We start from the raw sequence: 8708 nt of genomic DNA, 5'->3' as shown, positions 1-8708 counted from the left end.
AAGGCACTGGCTGAGGAAGGGGAAATAACCAAGTGCTGGTCACATACCACGTCTATTTTTGCTATCAGCACAACCTCAAATGCAGCTGATTCTGGGCGGGAGGTAAGGCTTCTCAGAGGTCACCTCAATTAACATCAGGGCTTGGACAGGGGCCCAGCCTGGTTTCACAGATAAAGCTTTGCTGCTTTTTCATTTACTGAGACAAACCTGACTAAAATGAGCAATTGGGTTCTCATGCTGCAAAAAGCCACTGACAAAGCTCTAGAGTAGGATCCTCGGGGTGTGTGTGTGTACCTGCTGGCAAAGCACAGGCTGACAGACTACCTCACAGTTAGCAGGGGCAGGACAAATCTGTAGCACAGAGAAAGCAGTATCTAGGTCCTAATTATTTTTTATTTTGGAGTGAAATCACACTGAAAAGCAAACAGTTGCATTCAATACTGAAGAAGGAGCTTATTTATCTCTTTGGACACAGAAGATGCTCCGGCATTGATTAACTGTAATGGACTGCAGGGCACTGATTGCAAGGTAAGATATGATTGAGCAGGGGTGGGAAGACACTTGGTATTGGGGCAGCACCTTGGCAACCTTTAAAAGAGCATCAGCCACGCGTGCAGAGCTGTCCCAGGTGAGCTCCACATGCAGTGAACAGGGACTGTGCTGGTGCTGCAAGACAATCTGGGAGCATCAGGCAGGGCAGAAGTCTGTTCTGTCACTGTGTTGGTGACAAGGCAAGGTGAGGGTGAGGATGCTGGCAGAATGCCTGGATCTCTGAGTTCACTCATTTATGGTGCACATTGTATTTTCTAGAAATACCCATTCATAAGTTTTTAAGTAAAGTATCCTCTGTGGAGTCTGAGTTTCTTCTTCCTCATACCAATGACTACAGTCACAATATATCTGTGATGTGAAGAGTGTCACAGTGGGTTTTGCCTATGTAGTTAGTCTGATCTTTTCAATGGACTTAGATCCCAAAGATACAGAAGAAAATTTCAGATAAGCCCATTTCCAGACTCAGTATGCATAAATCAGATCTGACCCCACTGGAAGGGACCAGATGCCAATTTTTCTGGCTGGTAGAAAAGCAAACTTCAAGAAGTTTAATTGTCCCATACATTTGTAGTTTTCAAACAGTCCGATAATATCCAGTTTCAATTTCAGGGAGCAATTGTCTGTAACAAAGTGTTAGCTGAGTAAAGTGAATTGTTTGAACAGTGCTGGGATTTTGAACTGTCATTATGAGAAAGGCTGCTTTTTTACTTTTTTTTTTTTCTCTTCTTTTCTTATTTTTTCTGGACCAGCCAGGGAAAGCTGCAGCTTCTTTCTATAGCAGGGATGATGGTGAATTTTAATCAGCCCTTGGCAACCTGTCAGGTGGCAGATTGCAACCCCAGAGAAGTGATTTGCTGATCATCTGATGTGACAGGTTAATAAACAAATATTTACACATAGGGTAAAAGTTACAGTAGAATTGGGCAAGAGATCTGCATCTCCTGAACTCTTAGTGGCCTTGTGGAAAAGGGTGGCAATATCTTTGTCAGGAAATACTGTTTAAATTCTCTGTGTGCTTGGGATTTCTCTTTGAGAAGATCATTCAAGAAAAGAACAAGGCTGGCAGTTCTGGGTTCCTTGGCTGACCTTCCAGCCTCAGGACTGCTGTGGCACATGCTGACCTGACTACCCAGCTATCCCACCCTCTCTGGGTACCAAAATATTTGACATTATCAGACACTCTAAAAACGTCTCCCATGGTATCTGATGTCTCTGTGGTTTACCTGAGAGCTGGGTCAGCATATGTGCTCTTCTGGACTCTGTGCATTGCACTGGCATTTACTTCCCAGCTTCCCTTCATAAGCAACAAGGGCTGGAGCAGGGAAGAGAGAAATACTCAACAGCATCATCCTTGATGCAGGTGAACCAGAGTCCCAGCTGATCCTTGGCCACTGATTCCACTGTGGGAAGGGAATCAGAATTACTCAAGGGTTTCACTTGGAGGTAATTCCAGGGGGCTACAAAGTCCCCTTAGGGAGATGCTCTCTGTTAGGCTGGGTGAGGAGCCCATGTGGCAGCTCCACCATCCAAGCCAACCCTGTAGACAGCAAAGTGTGACTCCTTTGGAGGAGAGCAGCTGGAGAGGGTAGAGCTAAGGATGGACAGACCCATCTTAATGGTGAGAGGAGGATGTGGATGCCCTTGGCAGTAAGGACAGGGCTTCAGACTCCTGATAAATTTCTTCAGGGGGCTAGGAGATGAAACTCATTCAAAGAATGTAAAGAAGAAGGAAAAAAATCAAAACAAGCGACCCACAAAAAACCTGAACCCTTTGAACATTGCTATTTATGATTACATAGGAATTCAAGGCTTCCTTCATGTTCATGGCTAGAATCTGTTTTCCTAGATAAAGTTTTAGAGGCTTAGATGTAATCAGCTAAGGAACTCTTCAAATAAGCTAAGCCATGTTTTGATTTGGTGCAAATAAGAAGTGAAGTAATAGGAATAGCTATTCCTGGAACAGCTGAAGCTTTGAAATGCTGATTTAAAATGCTCCATGCTGCCATTCAGCTGTCCTGTCATAGCAGTATGGAACAAAAGACAGTTTTCCTCTCTGTGAACATACAAAAAGAAGGATATATTAGCAATTGGAAATAAAAATCCAGCTCTAAAAAATAGGGGAGATAATTTTTGTCCTCTTTTACCTTTTACTTTATATTTTTATTCTATTTTTTTCTTCCTGTATTTCTTCTTAGCATCAAAAAGACAATAGCAATGTTTCTTATATCAGCTACAAAGGACATCCAGTTATCATTTCTCCACTGCTGTTACCTCACTCGACATCATGATCTGAAAAGCCTGATCATGTGGGGAACGACTATAAATTTTGCTGTAAACACTCATTCTCCTGCATTGTGAGCTGACAAGGAAGAGAGATCTGGGATGATGCCTGTGCTGCAGCCAGGAGCCCAGGCAGAGCAGGTACGGGCTCTGTGACCCTGGGGATGGAGGCTGGGGAGCTGCAGGGGTGCCAGCAGGAGAAGCTGTCAGAGTCTTTGCCCAGGTGTTTGGGTAAGCCTTTGGCACAGTGGTAACTGTGCTGGCTCTGAAAATGGAGCTGGTTCAGGTCTACCTGTACATGTGCTTCAGCCCCACACCCTGGGCAGCGTGGTTATACAGAATCTGCCTTTGGGATTTCTGTCTCTGCATTCTGCCCCTGCCTTCCCCTCTCTGGCCCAATATGCAGAGAATGTTTCCTGTGATATTTGATCTGAAAGAGGCTATTCTCAGCCTGATAGCCATTGGGAGGAGACCATTGCCACCCCTCCTTCCTGTTCCCTAAACACCCCTATTCTGAAGAGGTTTTAACAGCCTCTATTATGCTTTGTGCTCCCATGGGGCTACTCAGAAATTGACTTTACTTTCCCCCATCTACTGGTAACAAAGGTAACTCACAGAATAAAACAGATTTGAACACAGCCTATTATGAGTCTGTGCCTAAAAGTGATTGTGGAAAAACAATATTTTGTCTTTATTTTGCCCAAATCTGGGACAAATATCGTTCAAGGTCTGTGTTATCTGCAGACCCTTGGTGGTTTCCATATAAGTTCTGTGATGTCTTTGGGATCTTTGTTTAGAGTTTTAGTGAGTTTCTGAAAACTCAGCCATGCAGCTTTACTTCAATGAGTAGCACTACTAATGTCTACCAGATTCCTGCCATGTGGAAACTCGCTCCTACAGCTTCATGGTGGTAATATTGGTACAGCAACAGCAAATTTCTTGTTCTGCAATGAATCTGGGGGCAAATTGGTCTCTGGGTTAAATTTACTTTCTGAAATCAGAAATATTTTTAGGAGCACTTGTTTGTCCTGTTGAGAACAACTAATGGTGTATTTGACAAGGCAGATCCCAATAAATGGATTACTCTATTTAGAAAGATACTAGTGAATCATGTCTATTGTTAGGTTATTTCTTCTGCCTGTGATACATAAAAACAGGGAGTTTGCAAGTGAAGGGCGCTATACTGAGGGCAAATGGAAAGAATTGCTCTGTTGCATGGCGCTCTGCAGTCTTGTGCTTTCGTTGCTATGGGATGTAATTCTATTACCCACTGTGCTGTTAGATTTCAAAAGGGTAGTTCATAAGCACTAATAACATTTGTGGCAATCTGAGCTAAGTTAATGAAAAAGATAATCAGATCTAATGCTCCAGGGCAAGATATGTGATATCTCCAGGGGTCATAAAGAGATCATACAGCTGTCTCGGGGCAAGGGGCAGTTCTGTGTGTGAGTGCAAGAAGAGGAAAGAGGCAGCAGAAAAGTGAGGGTCACCTTGCTCAGAAGCCGTGTGTGCTGGTCACTGGCAGAGGCAGGAGGGGATTGCCAGATATGTCACAGAGATGGAGATGCTTATTAAGCTAATGATATTTTTAGTAATGTCGATACCTAATAGAAAAGTTTCAGCTGATCCCAGACATTTGTCTCAATGTGTTGATTGGGAAATTGGATTAAGTAGCTCATGCATGGTTCTGCTTTGCCCACAGCAGGCATATACTGACTTGGGAGCTGACTATTGCTATTGAAATAGCCTTTGGAATTTTTTTTTTGAAAACACAAGCTTCAGCGTGAAACTCACTTTTGAAGCAAATGCAATATTTTATTGTAGCTCTAGACAATACCCAGTGGTGAATTTTTCTTGCTTCCAGCTATAACACAGATTTGTTTTGTGGACTCTTTCATCACCACATTCTGGTATATCACTTGAGGGTCCAAACAGGGACTTCATGTTCCTTGTAGGTATGTAACTGATGATGTTCAGCAAAGGACACTTGCAATGGGAATTATAGCCAGCTCCCAAAACCATGTTTTCTTTCACAGACTCTTGCTGTATTTATGGCAAATACCTCCTTCATCTTACCCTGCACTTGTATGTTCACTGTGAGCATTCTTCTGTTTCTACTGCTGTTCTCTTTAACACATATCTGCTTTTTGCAATAGGAAGATTCTGTCCTAGTTTCAGCCAAAGATTGGTTAATTTTTAGCTGTAGCCACGAGGTGGCAGAGCCTCGAGCTGTGTTGGTGTGCCTAGGTTGTTACTCTATGCCATGCAATTCATCAGGGGAGGCAGAAATAAGGGATTCTCACTTCCAAGGAGGATGATGTGGCTTGTTGATGTTGCCAATGCATTTTTCTCCACTCCTCTGGCAGCAGAATGCAGGCCTCATTTGCTCTTACCTGGAGGGGAGTGCAGTATACCTGGAACTGACTCCCCCAGGGGTGGAAGCACAGTCCCACCATCTGCCATGGACTGATCCAGGCTGCACTGGAAAACTGTGAGGCTCCAGAACACCTGCAGTTCTTTGGTGACATCATTGTATGGAGCAATGTGGCAGAGGAAGTTTTGGAAAGGGGAGAAGATAACCCAGGTCCTCCTGAAGGCTGGCTCTGCCATAAAACAAAGTAAGATTAAAGAACCTACTCAGGAAATTCAGGTTTTTGGAGTAAAATGGCAGGATGAATGTTGTCACATTCTCATGGACATGGTCAAAAACCAGCAAAATACCAACTGTGTTCCCACCGATGGGCAAAAAGGAAACATAGTTTTCTATTGTTGTTTCCAGTAAATTTTTCATATCTCAACTATGGATACCTGCCTTTGTCTGTCTTACTGAAGGCAGAGGGAGGAGGGGAGTTGGTTGTGGCTTTCATTTTAGCGGGAGTACTAAATTATGTAATTCCATTCCTACACCACAACAACTTCTCATACCAAATCCTAGCCATGTGAGGATATCAGGTGCTATAGCCTGTGTGTATATGGCCAAAGGTAGCTGATTAGGAAAAACAAGAAGGCTAAGGCAAAGGACTGCATGAAGTGGTCCCTCCTTCCATATGCCTTCCTAAGCCTCAGAGTTCCTAAATTAGGTGTTTTAGGCATACTTTGCCTTTGACAGTTAAACAACTCTGAATAGATGTGTTGGATCCCTTTTTGAATGTCTGGATCTTACTAATTTTCTGCAGCCCTAAGAGTTCTCTAGTAAAGACACTTCTCAAAGTAAAAATGTGTGATGAGCAGGTGTCATTTGTTGGCTTCAAACATCCTTGCAGCTACAATGGTGCCCGTGCCCACCCCGTGACAGTCTCCTGCCCATGGGTGATCCTTGTGTGACTGTCCCAACATGGATCCATCCACTACTGGCATTTGCTCAATACAACTTTTTTCTTTGAGGAAAAAAATAAAAATTAAAGGGCTGTATTTGACACTAGAGTACTTTTTTCCTTTTTCCTTCAGAAGAACAACAGCTATCCACAGAATTTAATGGGAAATATTAAAGTATTTTGGGACCAGAAGCTTTTAGTATGATGGCCTTTTTAGGTCTACCTTTTAGGAGTGCTTACATGTTTTTCATGCAGTAATAGTGGAGTACTTTGATGTTCGCAATTGTTGTATTTCTGTCAACATTTTCTAACTTCTTTCCATGTTGGTCAGAAAAGCTCCAATAATTTCTAGGAGTAGGGTTATTTGTAAAGTTTCTCCTGGCTTTTTTGAGACTCAAAAAAACCCCCAAAAATTCAGCTGCTACTTTTTAGGGTTTACTGTAGAACAGAAGAAATAATTGAAATAAATTTTCTTGAATTTGCCATGATAATATTAATCACATTTTTATAAAGCTTGGATTGAAAAAAAAAATCTAACAGAAAAACTGATTGAAAGCTACTGTACAAAAATTAACTGCTTCCACCCAAACTTTCCCAGAGTTCCTCAAGACATCACCATGTTTCTGTTTTAAGTGCCTACAATATAGAGTTATTTAAACCAGTTCAGGTTTTAATTAAACAAATTAGGCTGTGGTGTTGAAATGCAACCCAACTATTTTCAATACGTAACACCAAACAGATTTTGCTTAAATTAATACAAAAGTGACTTTTCTTTAATTTTCTTTCTTTCTCTGTTCTACAAAAGAAAAATTATTATTACCTCCAGGGAAGTCAAAGTTATTCTGAACAGTGAGCTATTACAAAGTTTCCAGCATTGCAAATAGAGGTAGTTATTTTAAACAACATAATTCACCCTTCTGTATTGCTTCTCTCTCTTTCAGCACAGCCCTGTCTCTTCATAGGATGGATTCTCAGCTGCAGAGCATCCAGATCCTAATTTATGTGTATGTGAATAATCAAGGTTAATACATTCCCTGTGGGAGAAACAGTCAGTGCAATTCAGACCACATTCTGTTTTCTTCCCTTGCCACAGAGTAGGCTGTTGAAAATGTGTCTGATGAAATTGCAGGTTCCTTCTCTATTCTCATGAATTAATTTAATGTTTCTAATTGGGATTAGGCAAAGTACCTCTCCTCAGGACTGGACAGCCAGCAGGTGGGACAAATGAGTTTAAATATCTACTCTAAATCAAGGAGAAAGAGGATAAATTTACATATTTTCTTTTCCCCCACATAATTATTTCTGTTCCTATAGAGTGTAGTTGTTTTGGGGCTTTTTATACACGCATCCCAAAACAGTGACCCAAGCACATGTCCCAGGTCACAAATTGACTGTAAAGTAAGAAAGACAAGGCTCATGGCTTGGATTTTCAAGAAAATTGTCCTCTTAGCCAGAGGCAGATGGAAGTTTATTGACAACTTTACTGTATTAGATTAAATTAGGAACCTAAGCACAACTTTCTAATGTCCTCTCTATTACAGCTCTGATGGATTTGTGCTGGGGCCCTTGGCTGGTGCTGGGGCCACCCTTCTTACACAGATCCCAAATACTGCCTGTAGGGACTGGTACCTACAGGAACTGGGGCTTTTGTGTGTTGGTAAGATGCAGTGCAACAGCAGTAAAGTATTTATTCTGTATCTGAGCTGGGCAGCTGAGAAAGCCCATCCTGGGTACAAGCCTTGAGGCAGTTTCATTTTGCCTCTCAGCACATCTGGACAATATGTGCACAGCTGTGCAATTCACTTGATCTTGCCCTTTTAGCACAAGGAGCTTGTGTTAAAAGAGGATACATGTCTGGACTGTCAGCCAGGCCAGCCAGTGTGAGCACACATTCCTCTCTTTGTGCAGCACCGGGTCACTAATCTGTGCTTCCCAACACAGAGACCAATCCTCAAGGCAGCTGGCAGTATCTGCTGGAGCACTGGAAGGTAGGGAGCCCTTGGAGTGACAGTGTCAAATGCGACCAGTGAGGCTGAGCCCAGTGCTGCTCACTGGTGGGGTGAGAGGCATGAGTGGTAGGGCATGGACTGAGAACCTGTCAGGAGGGAACCTGTGCATACCCCAAATTCTCTCTCCCCTTTGTGCCCTGGTTTCCACGTTGAGGAAAGGGGACTGCTGTGACCCCCTGCAGGTGCCAGCTCACCATCTCCTGGTATGGCTACACTCACAACTGCTCCCACTTACCTTGGGAGGGCTTATTCAAAATGTGGATTATCTTGCCATGGATGCCAGGACATCAGAAATGGCCCTGTATGGCACGAGATAAGGCTTGGCAAGGATGGTGCTTGGCAGGGGCTACAAAGAGCTGATGGACACTGGTGACTGCATAAATAGAGCACTCCTGCACCCTGCTCTCCAGCACAGCCCTCAGCACCCATTGCCATCTGACATTTCATTATCCAGTGTGCCCCAACAGCCCCAGATGAAGACAGCAAATCAGTGTTGGTGTGGTGGCTCACTTCCCAAGCACCTGGCTGAGGTAAAAATGGGTTAAGCATTTAG

This window comes from Serinus canaria, chromosome 3, assembly GCF_022539315.1.
Source record: "Serinus canaria isolate serCan28SL12 chromosome 3, serCan2020, whole genome shotgun sequence".
Lineage (NCBI taxonomy): Eukaryota > Metazoa > Chordata > Aves > Passeriformes > Fringillidae > Serinus > Serinus canaria.
This window is presented reverse-complemented; position numbering follows the sequence as displayed.